The sequence below is a fragment of the Cyprinus carpio genome, chromosome A8 (genome assembly GCF_018340385.1).
Source record: "Cyprinus carpio isolate SPL01 chromosome A8, ASM1834038v1, whole genome shotgun sequence".
NCBI lineage: Eukaryota > Metazoa > Chordata > Actinopteri > Cypriniformes > Cyprinidae > Cyprinus > Cyprinus carpio.
Window position 1 is genome coordinate 13,098,612 of NC_056579.1, and position 12,500 is coordinate 13,111,111.

At 37.0% G+C, this 12,500-nt stretch overlaps 1 protein-coding gene across 1 annotated transcript in view; it reads right to left on the bottom strand.

Moving 5' to 3' along the window:
- Window positions 1-7,697, bottom strand: part of LOC109095381 (semaphorin-3B-like) — a 33,327-nt gene extending 25,630 nt beyond the window's left edge. Inside the window, exon 1 of the mRNA XM_042762339.1 lies at window positions 7,167-7,697. The gene's annotated coding sequence lies outside the window, so the exon portion shown is untranslated. The remainder of the gene's footprint in view (window positions 1-7,166) is intronic.
- Between the last annotated feature and the right edge of the window lie 4,803 nt (window positions 7,698-12,500).

The following is a 12,500-nucleotide window of genomic DNA, read 5'->3' on the forward strand; positions in this document are numbered from 1 at the left end:
GGCTTTCAAGACATATGGCAAGACAAATGTCAAGTAACCACTGTAAACATGGATTAGCAGATCTACACGGGGAGTAGACAGCAGACACCAGCCTTGTGTGTGTGTACACTCAAGACTTTGTGTTTAGTTTGGAGAATGTTTAATTTAATTCAGTAATGAGCACAGCTGCAGGAGAACTGAACAAACGTGATTTCACACCAAACAAACAGCCTATACAGAAAGAAAGAAAGAAAGAAAGAAATGGGTTTAGTGAATAAATAAAGTGTTATTCTACACTAAAACATAAACAAATATGTTATTTAAATGGAAATTATAGGAATGATAGCGTGACACTGATGTAACTCAAAAACTTTCAATCTATAAAACAACAACTCATATGCCGACATGAAATGGAAATCTATTTTCGAAACGCTTCTTAATAATCTCATTTGACCTTTGACCTCATAATTTTAATCAAAATGTCATAACTGAAACTTCTGTTTAAAAGATAGACATCTGGTGACATATGACCTCTCCAATCATTAATCCTGCCCCTTTCTTGCACTTTACTGCAGATATGCCTCCATCCAATTAACAGCCAATGGAAAGAACCAAGTCCCCGCACTACATATTTTTCTTTTCCGATAATCACTTGAATGTACATCGCCAAGGACACTTGTAAATAAATTATATAATTGTATTGTTATGGATTCACCAAATAACTTTTAAAGAAAATTTAAACAAAATTAAATAAAAAATAAAAATATATTTTTTTTTGCGTTGTACAAGTCTGATGTATTGTGTGTGATTGAAGTTTCCAGAGGAATGCAAGCAGGAATTCTTGTCATTGACTCTACTGAGCTCTTGTCTCCCACACACACACACACGCACAATTTGCTGTATGTTCAAGAAAGGTCAATACCAGCTGACATCAGGTCCAGAAGGTGTCCGTGTTAATGGAAACATGTGGGAATTGCTAGTGCTAATCACTATTTGACTAACTATAGAAACATTCTGACCGCTAACAAACCACACAGTAATAAGGAAACCTAAAGAATTCCACATTTATCATCTCCACACACATACACAGACAAAACTGCCCCACTATCTGCTCTGAGGTGCCCTAGGGGAAATAACCATTGAGGGTGTGTACAGCAGTCAGGTGTGTGTGTGTGTGTGTGTGCGTATGTGATTGACAGATATTGATTTACTACGGCTGAGAGTGCTACTGGGTATAGAATCTCACAGAGAATGGACCTTCAACACACACACACACACACACACACACACACACACACACACACACACACACACACACACACACACACACACACACACACACACACACACACACACACACACACACACACACACACAGTCATTATATTTCACTTGATCACTAGTTTCTCCAGCGGCACTTCTGCAATATGTAAATATGTAGAAGAATAAATGCAGACTAGTGCTGTTCCACTTATGAAATCAAATAAGTTTGCTAAGAGAGGATTATTTTCTCTCATACTCTCTCTCTCTCTCTCTCTCTCTCTCACACACACACACACACACACACATCACACTCAAGCAGGTAGCTTGTTAGGAGTTTGTGGGCATCAAATCCAAATCTGCAACCACCTCCATCTCTCCTCATCCTGGGACTCCATTTTTCAAACACACACAAACTGCTTTCTGTGCACATCCAATATCTTCTATCTTCTTTCATTATTTAAAAGCTGCTGCTGAACACACACTTTAGCTGACCACTACGAGGTAATGAGCTAGGATCCAACCTAACCCCACACACACAGACATGAGCAGCATACTACTGAGGGGTGTATGTAGGGACACATTCACCCCACTTTCATGCACACACACACACACACACACACACACACACACACACACACCACTTCTACTCTCTGATGAGCATTAGCTAATCCACATTGACGGGCCTGCTCCATTACCCATAATCCTTAATGCCTTTTTAATGTATTGTTCTTTCTTTTTCTCTCTGACTGTCACTCTCTCTCTTTCTATATATAAATAGTGGCATCTTTAGCCACTTTCTGTGTGTCCAGTCACACTCAGTCCAGTTCTATTAAAGGGGAAATCTATCAGTGTCACAGAGTCATTTGCACCTTTTAAAAAGGTGTCACGCTGTGTACCATCCCCTAGTACAATCAATTCATAGAGCTCTAGTGAGGCCGAATGTGAATGACAAACAGTTTGGGAAGTTAGTAGAGCAGGAGACGGAGGAATGTTGCCTATTTAGTTTGATGCCTCTTAACAATTCCTGTTCCTTAACCCTTCCATTAACAATTCTTTTGAATTTGTGGAAGAACTTTGGACAAAGGAAATCCAATTCTGTTACCTAATGCTGGGTTCTTTTTAAAAAAAAAAAGAAAAAATGTCATCACATATTTCATTCATTTTCATAAAATGCCACTGACATAACTCATCTTTCCAAAGCAACCTACAACTTGCAGGTCATCATGATTTATCTGTTGCCTCTTTAATCATGGCCACATAACAACAGACATACACACTCACAAGCACTAAACAAACAAACATATTCCCTGTTTTAAAAGCATGTGTTCAGGAATGCCTCCCTCTTTTTAATCAAGCAGCAATGTTTTGTCATCTTTCAGACCCATATGAACACACACACACACACACGCACGCACACACACACACACACACACACACACACACACACACACACACACACACACACACACACACACACACACACACACACACACACACTTCTGCGGGCACTGTCTAATGACATCATACCACTATAGCCCTGACTTAAAAATAAACATACAGTATAGTGATGGAAAAATACTTTAGCCAAAAACACATTAATCTGAGAAGGGTTTATCAAGCTCGGTGTAATGTGTTATCTATGTAATCCATGTAAATTTGGAAGGAGACAGGAGTAATGACTGCTGAAATACAGCTTTGCATCACGGTAATAAATGACAATGTAAAATATATTAAAATAGAAAGCAGTTATTTTCAATTGTAATAATATTTCACAATATTGCTATATTGACTATATATTTGATAAAAAAAAATGTTGCCTTGGAGAGCATAAGAGACTTCAAAAACATCTTTCTGACGCCACATTTTTGAAAAGTAGTGTATAGTGAAACTGTTTGAAAGTGTGCATATGTGAGAAGTGAAATGTGGCAACAGCAACACAAAAGACTATAACAATGACCTTAATCATTTGCTACTTTATCATTACAAAAATCACCACCCTCCTTCACTGCTCTCTTATCCTACCTGGTCTATCATTCTGTCCTTATCTATTCATCTTCCCCTCTCCCTCCAGAGTAAGTATGTTATCCCTCCTTCGGTAAACTGACCTGTTCAACATTTTTGCACTTGTTGACTCGATCCTGTTCTTCTCTTGCCATCTTCATATCCTATAAAAACTCTAGGTGGACATTCTCAAGAAAATCACAGACACCGTGAACTCAACTTGAACTCAATATCTCAATAATCAAAACAGGAAGAGATAACAAGTATTATAGATAGCTCTTTTATTGTTAAAGGGATACTCCACCCCAAAATGAAAATTTTGAGGTTTGTGACTGTCCCATAGACTGCCAAGTAAATTACACTGTCAAGATCCAGGAAAGTATGAAATAAAGGAGCGCTTCGTCAGAATAGTTCATCTGCCATCAGTTGTTCACGTCAGAATAGTTCATCTGCCATCAGTGGTTCAACCGTAACGTTATGAACTTGCTTCCCGGTTTTCATCCAAAATATCTTAAATTGTGTTCCAAAGACGAACAAAGCTTTTCTTACAGGTTTGGAACGACATGGGGGTAAAGTGATTAATGACAAAATTTTCATTTTGGGGTGGAGTATTCCTTTAAAGTATTAACTTCTGCAAGCTATATGCCAAACCAGCTCTTTGATCTTGCTCAAGTTACAATGAATTATTAATTCAGACTTAAAAAGACTGTAAAAGTTTACAATACCGCTTGTTATGAAGTGTCACTACAGTGGTATTACAGTATGTGTGAACAGACTACAGTAAACGATACACATTAAAAATGTACTCAGTATTTTTCTCCTTGAAAAGTTTTACAAAAAGAAATGAATAGTATTTTTTAAGTGTAAAATCATTTACAAATGAGATAGCTCCAGTCATATCAGTAGCTTAATAAAACCTGTTCTATTTGGACGTTTAACTATTAAAATTCTGGACGATAGGCTGTTAATGGCCAGTAAGTAATACATTTACAATAATACAATTCTATACTTCTTTGTCAAAAAAAAAAAAAAAAAAAAAAAAAAAGCAAGCATTACAACATTACAATACAGCACTGCAAGCAAAATGTATATTCATATTGATCAAATGACATACAGTTTCTTGAAATTATATTTAATACATAAAACAGGTTGTTGGTTTGTATTATACAAAATTTAAACAGAAAAAAACCCCACTAACTATCACAAAATATTACTTTTCAGAGCAATCATCTTTATATTATTGAGTAATACATTTCTGATAGATGTCAGAATGGCATGTCTGAATATGAAATCTACTGCTCACCAAGCCCAGGAGGAGACAAGAGTGACCATGTTAGATTTATATGTTTGGAACATAGATCTGGAGAGCTACTGCAGTTATCTGCATGATGTTTCTAGCAAAACACTCAAGAGGAGGGAGATCACATAATCCCGCACTTCACAGAAACACGTGGAGTTAAACCTCTCCTCTATCTGCCCACTACACCATGTGCCACTTTACATGATAGTTTTTAATCTGGTTTTGGGCCACAAGACACAGTTGTTCATCCTTTCAGTAGCATCCATAAACGTGAGGTAGGAGGTGAGCATCTGATCAAGCTTACATCTTCATTTGGACTGAAGATCTCAAAATAATGAGTCACTGATTCACATTGCTGTTCTAGAGACAATGCTGCAGACACAAACTCAGTATCCTCAACCACAAAAAAAGACAAATTCAATAACTGAGTATTTAATATGTCTTCACCTGCCTGCAACTTTCATAATGGTGTAACAATGGAGAACAGATTATGTAACAAAAGAATTTAAAGGAAGTTTTAAATTATTTTCTGTGGTTGCTTCATCTACCAGGAATATCCTGAAACTTAAGGTTTCATTTTAGGGTTCCCACACTTTTTGACCAACAGTATTCCACATCCTTTTTAAGCATATGTATGTGTGATTACATAAAAATAATTTAGATTCAGACTGTTTCATTAATGAATCATTGATGAACTGATTCAACTGAGTAACTGAAAAGAACTGACTCAAAATGATTCGCTTACAAAAATTACATGTAGATGACTTTTTCAGGCCTGGAGAACACAATTGTAAATCCTTGAAATATTTTCCATGGCTTTACTTTACTTGGGAACCTAGAAACATTTACAGTGATGTATAGAAAAAAGACAACCTAATGTGTCCAGGCCTACAGGTCCCACCAGAGTTAAATAGTACTACACTCCACAAAACAATCAATGATCCCACCATAGAGACATCCACCCACACCCACCCGCAATCTCCTGTCAGAATAGAAACTCCAGCAGTGACAGGACATCTGACAACTGTGGTCTAATAGATGGATATAAAGGGCCTTAAAAGAGAGTGTGAGTTTGTGTGAGGGTGAAAGCATGAGTGTGTGTGTGTGTGTGAGGAGGGGGAGCCAAATTAATCTGGGGTCTGATACCCCCCTATGGGAGCAGCTCAATTAACGATCCACACCGGCTGAGCCACCAGGCTAAAAGCCATCTCACTCTCAATCTCTCTTACTTACGCTCTCTTTCTGTCTCTCTACCCACCCCCTAATCCTGAGAGCAGGAATCAAGGAGCCAGAGAGAAATAAAGTCACTTGGAGATGCACATTAAAGCATAAAAGAGTCTGGGACCTTTCAGTTGTGTGTGCATGAGTTGTTGGATGTAATTTCATAAAGCACACACACACACACACACACACAACGCTTGCTTAGAGTCGCCACTATAACAACACAACATTCTTTTCCTCGCCAAAAACACAGCTGATCAAAAACGCACTGTGTTTCTGTGTCAACACTTGTGTGGTGTGTGTGTGTGTGTGTTGCTTGTGTGTGTGTGTGTGTGTGTGTGTATGAGTGAGGGTAGGTATTTGAGTGTTTGTGGGTCTAATTACTATTTCGGGTAGTGCATGGTATGGATCATGTGTGTTTTTGTATACAAAACACATACATACAAAATCTGACAAACCCACTCTTTTGGGATGTCCGGGATGTTCTCAGTGAAAACTTAGTTATTGACAAATAATGCATTTGTATTGTAAAAAAAAAAAAAAGCTTGTATTCATTTACGGTTAATCTACATTATAACCCTAAGGCTAAGTGCTGCAAATCGATTATCCAAAATAAAAGTTAGTTTAAATAATATATGTGTGTGTGCAGTGTATATTTATATGTATGTTTGATTAATCTGTGATGGTTTTGGGCTTGAAAATATAAAAATCATAAAAAGTTGATGATGGAGTGATGATAACAGTCTTTTGCTCTTTGTGTGAACCAAAAGAACATCATCCAATGAGCAACACAGGAACAGTCAGAGTTGCACCAGGGTAAATATTTCAGCAGAAACACACTTACAGAATGAACATGTCTTTCCCTATCACTCTTCCATTCTTTATCTGTCACTCTCTCCCTTCCTTATTCACAGACTATTTAATCTTTTAATATCACTCTATATTAAGAAAACAGTCCAGATAGGTCAGTCCACACATACAGAGAGACGCACACAATCTAAACTAGTTTTAATAACTGGACCAACATAACAACCCATGATTTATCCATATATTACACAAGATCTCAGACTTAACTATATTCATATCTAGAAACACAATACCAGGCCATCATTCATCCACATTCATGCACAATATGTTAAATACACGCCTGCACAAAGAGGTCGAACAGCTTGTCGCATTGGAGGGCTCCCTACCCAATGTACACACTCTCACTTTTTCAACTAGTTGTATGGCCTTTATTCAAATTATTCAAGTAAATATCAAAGGATCAAGATATTTAAATGCTGGTTAATACAAATTAATCTCCACTAATCACAAATTAAAAAGGGAGAACCATTCACACACACTTCTACATACAAAAACTCAGCATTACTATAAATTGCTAGAAAAGAAATAATCTTACCTTTTACTCTTTCAGCCTTTTTCTCTTTCTTTCTCTTCCCGGAGTCCTTTAAGCCTCAAGTTCACCCATTCCTGACAGGTGCCATGGTCCCGTAGACTCCAGAGGAACGACAGGCTCACACACACTCTCCTCAGTCTCTCAAGAACACACACACACACACACACTGTGAGGAGGAATGACAGATCACAGCAGCAGCAACAGTTCACACGTGGACATGTGTCTCCAATGTGAAGTCCAAGACTTCTTTTAATTCATGTTTCTGTCTTTTTTTCCCCTCTCTCTCTCAGTCTCTTCTGTCCTGGTCTGAAATGATTTTCCAGACTTCTCTCTCGCTCTTTCTCCTTTATTTTATTTCTTAGCTCCTAATTCCAGTGTTTTTTTTCCCTATCTACCTTCTTTTTCCCTTCTCTCTCTCAGTACTTTTCTGCTTTGGTTCTTGCGCTGACTGCTACCGCAGAGCTCTCCAGCTTTCCCTCTCCCTCTCTCTCTTTCCCCTCCCTCGGTCAGCCACTCCCTCCTGGATGGCAGGCTATTATGGGTGGAGACTGGTCAGAGGTAAAAGTCTCTCTCTCTCTCTCTCTCTTTCTCTGTCTCTCTCTCTCTCTCTCATGAGGGATGTACACTATGAGATGTGTGTTTTGTTATGTTGGAATGTTTTAATTAATTCTGGATGAGTTCCCATGGACTCCGGTGCTTTAGCTCACCTTTGGATTGTAATGAGGTAAATTATTAAAGGGATAGTCCACCCAAAAATAAACTCACCCTTAGTCGTTCCAAAATCTGTATGATTTTCTTCTGTGGAACACAGAACATTTTTGAAGAATAGTTCAAGTCTAGTTTTTCAAGTCTTCTGAAAGGTTTGTTTGAGGAACTGACTGAAAAGTCACTGAACACTGAACAAGATGTTCACTGCACATCTTTTATCAGACTATTTTAGCAATGTCTGATTCATGAATGAATGAGTCAGTTGTTTAATGAATCAGACCTAAAACCAACCTAAATGATTTGTCCACAAAAAAATTGACTGACACGGTTCTCAAATTCAATGATCAGGTTGCAGTGGATAACAGCTCACTAGTGGGAAGAAGTCAGTGAATAAAAATAAAAATTATGGTTTGTCAACAAAAGCTACTGTATTACTTCAGATGATGTGAAGTATAGTGCACATATCATATGAATCAATGATTTTTTTTAATTGCTTTTGCATCCTTTTTTGAAGCTTGAAAATTAAGTTTCCCATTCATTTTAATTGCAAGAAAAAGAACAACCAGTGTGTTTTTTTCACAGTCTCTCCTTTTGTGTTCCAGAAATAAGGTACAGAAGCAGGTCATAAGGTTTGAAACAATATTAGGGTGAGTAACTGATGACAGAATTTACATTTTTGTGAGAACTGTCCCTTTACTTCTATATTTAAAACAGTGTATCCATGAATCGAATTTAACAGTCTAATTATCACTACAAGCCCAAGCACAAAGTGAGCTGCACTACACACTTTCGACTGAGGGGCGTCATTATGGCACCAAATAGACACTCTAGAGGGAAACAGTCAGCAAATATGATTTCATCAAGCTCTCAAACACATTTACATTTTTTCTTGATGCTTTTATTCTCTTTCCCTCGTCCTGTTTCACAAACACGCAACGGACCATCTTGTTCTAGGTGTCTGGTACCTGAAATCACAATAATCAGAGATTCTGTAACAAGTTTCACTGTGAGAGGGAGAGATAGAGGAAGTGAGAGCTGGCCTGTGTTATATGATACTTACCCATAAGCTGTCATGGAGACCTGATGTCGTCAGCACAATATAATGTAAACCTTTGTTTTCCATTGGCTTCACACACACAGAAACAGACAAACAACAGCACACATGCACAGATGTAAGAATGATTTAAAATGTAACTTGATATCTTAAGCAAGAAAAATACTGAATAAAGTAACAAATGATTAAACTCAAAGTGAATACCCATTCACAACCTATTTAAATTGACATATTTCAGACTGAAACAGGAAATTCAATGAGACAAAAAAGGGCAGACTGGACATTATTTTATCAGAACTGAATGTGAGTTTACTGAAACAATTTGACTATTGGGTAACATTATCCATTAGTCCATACAGCCTAAGTGACATGAGCAAAAAGAAAAAAGGAAAAGAGAAAAAAAGGAAAGTGCTCTGAAAGTATTTTTTTCAATATTTGAATGAAATATCACAAAGAACATTTTTTGCACGTGCACGTTGAATGCACATTCTAATTTTCATTTAGAAATAGGTTGACAGTGGTTATTACACCTTTGCACATACTCTTAAAAATAAAGGTACATGCCTGACCTTGATGGTTCCATGAAGAACCTTTAACATCCATTGAACTTTTCCATTCCACAAAAGGTTCTTTATAGTGGAAAAAAGGGTTTTCAGATTATTCAAATGTTCAGACTATGAACAAAAGTTTCTTTTCAGAACTGTTCACTGAAAATTCTTTGGGGAACCCAAAATGGTTCTTCTATGGCATCACTTTGAAAAACCCCTTTCAGAACCTGAGTGTAAATGGAAACAAGCACGTAATGTACACACATTTTCACCTTCTACTATCCCATCATCTCGGCTGAAGGATGATAGAGAACACATACTGTATACATACACAGACATGGTCCCTCCAGGCTACATTCATATGTGTGTGCGTGTATAGGCCTGAATGGTCCAGGTGGAGAAACAAATCAAGAAATGGGACTGGTGCTGTGAGAGCAATAAAGGCCAGGACCACCCTAAATGAACTAAACACACACAAAATTACACAGTCACAAAATAATGTGTGTTCATTTAACCTGGATTATTTCTGAGTGATATAACCTTGCATTAAATTCCCTAGTCAAGATCGCTTGCTTTTATCTTACAGAAATGCCTACAATAAGGACAGGTTCCTGTAATTATGCAAGTATTCCTGTACAACCATGAGTTAAGAGGCTCGCTCAAGGTCACTGCGGTGACAGAACATGATGGGCATCTTGGTAACTGTTCATTTCATGGGTTGCCCCAACTGGAGATTAAACCTGTGACCTCTGCTACCACATCAGCGCTGTTACTCCACACAGCCATAAAGAGAACCACATATCACTGGTAGAAAAATTAATGTGAGGAATCATAATGCTGAAAATGTCAGCTAAGCAGTCCCATCTTTTAGTTTAGAGTCATTTGTCTTTTATAGAGGCATTGCTTTTCATTACCTAATTTTTTGATAATAAATATATAAACCTGCTCATTGTGTTTTTAAAAATCATTCAGTTTAATTAGTATTAGAAATCTTACCCACTTCAGAAAGGGACTTTGTTTGCCCCCATTCACTGTCATTTAAAGCAACATGAAAACAAGAATTAATGCTAGCTTTGATTTTTAATGAATAAATAATACCCAGACTAATTTCCTTTTTCATTTACACATTTCATTTATCATTAAGTTCTGTCATTTTGACACATGGCTTTTCATGTCACTGCTATGCTGATGACACTCAACTCTACCTCTTATTCCATCCTGATGAACCAACAATAGTTGCTCGCATCTCAGCTCATCTAATAGACATTTCTTGCTAGATGAAGGACCATCACCTTCAACTCAACCTTGCCAAGACAGAACTGCTTGTGGTTCTATCAAACCCACCGTTTCATCACAATTTCGCCATCCAGTTAGGCATATCAACCATAACTCCTTCAAAAACAGCCAGAAACCTTGGAGTTATGATTGATGACCAGCTGACTTTCTCAGACCACATTGCTAAAACTGTCCGGTCCTGCAGATTTGCTTTATTCAACATCAAGAAGATCAGGCCGTTTCTTTCAGAACATGCTTCACAACTTGGCAGGTCTTCCAGCCATTCCTATCAAACCTTTACAATTAATCCAGAACACGGCAGCAAGATTAATTTTTAATGAGCCGAAAATAATGCACATCACACCTCTGTTTATCAATCTGCACTGGCTACCAATAGCTGCTCGCATAAAATTTAAGGCTTTAATGTTTGCATATAAAACCACCACTGGCTCTGCACCCCTTTACCTAAATTCATTACTTTAGACTTATGTGCCTCTAGGAGCTTGCGTTCTGCAAGTGAACGTTGCTTAATTGTGCCATCCCAAAGAGGCACAAAATCACTTTCACAGACTTTTAAATTAAATGTTCCCTCCTGGTGAAATCTTTAAGAATCAGCTAAAAACACATCTCTTCCATCTTTCCATCCATCATTCTTAAAACAAGCTTCTCTAATCTTTTTGTATTCTATCTATTTGTATTCTTTTTATTTATTATATAACTGAAAAAAAACAACCTTGCTATGTATACTGTGTTAAGCAAACTGAGACTTGTATAGCATTTGCATATCATTACTCTCTTGTTGATTTTAATTGTTTCCACTGTCCTCCTTTGTAAGTCGCTTTGGATAAAAGCACCTGCTAAATGACTAAATGTAAAAGTAAATTACATTGCACAATACAACCACAGTATGTAGTACATACTGTACATTTCCTAATGTAACCACATGTAATAATAATCCTAATGTATAATGTTATGTTTTTATCAACTAAACCATGTCTGGTAACCGATTTAATTTAATTCAAATGTTTCCTAAATTCATGAATAATATATGCGGCACTTAAACTTAATTAAATAGAACCTCATTCTCACAAATGTTGTAATTTCTGGTTTCTTATTGTTTCCACAATGATCTGCATTGTTGCATTATGGGAATAAACGCATTATGAAATCAATTTAATCATTTCATAAACATTTGGAAATGTTGGGGGAAAAAATCAGTTTCATGTGAAGGCTTTTCCATTCAGATGTTTGTGAAATACAATGTGAAAAGAGTAGGGTAAGTTTGGCTAGCTTATAATAGAATGACTCAGTCTAAAAGTCTGCCCTTTATGTCATAATTCTCTTATACAACAGAAGTTTACACAGTCTTGCTACTGTAATTTATTCAGTCGTGAATGTTATTTGAAGAAAAACTGATGTGGAAAAATGCCATGCTCTAGTACATATCACAGTAAGATCACATTGTATATTCAATGGCATCATAAATTACATCAAGACTCTAATTATTAAGTATTAAAGAGCTTTTATAGTTGTAATGGCTTTTACTGTTGCAACTAAATCATAAGAACAGACAACTACTCCCTTCACGTATGCACTTGCATGATTTAAAATGTAAACAACTCAACTGTAGCTGAAGTGGGAAACAGTGAGCCATAGTATAGCCGACCAGAGATGTAGTATATTTTGTAATTTCTGCAGATCCCTCGATGATTATTATAATTAATGATACTTAATACCTAGTTCTCCGGTCAG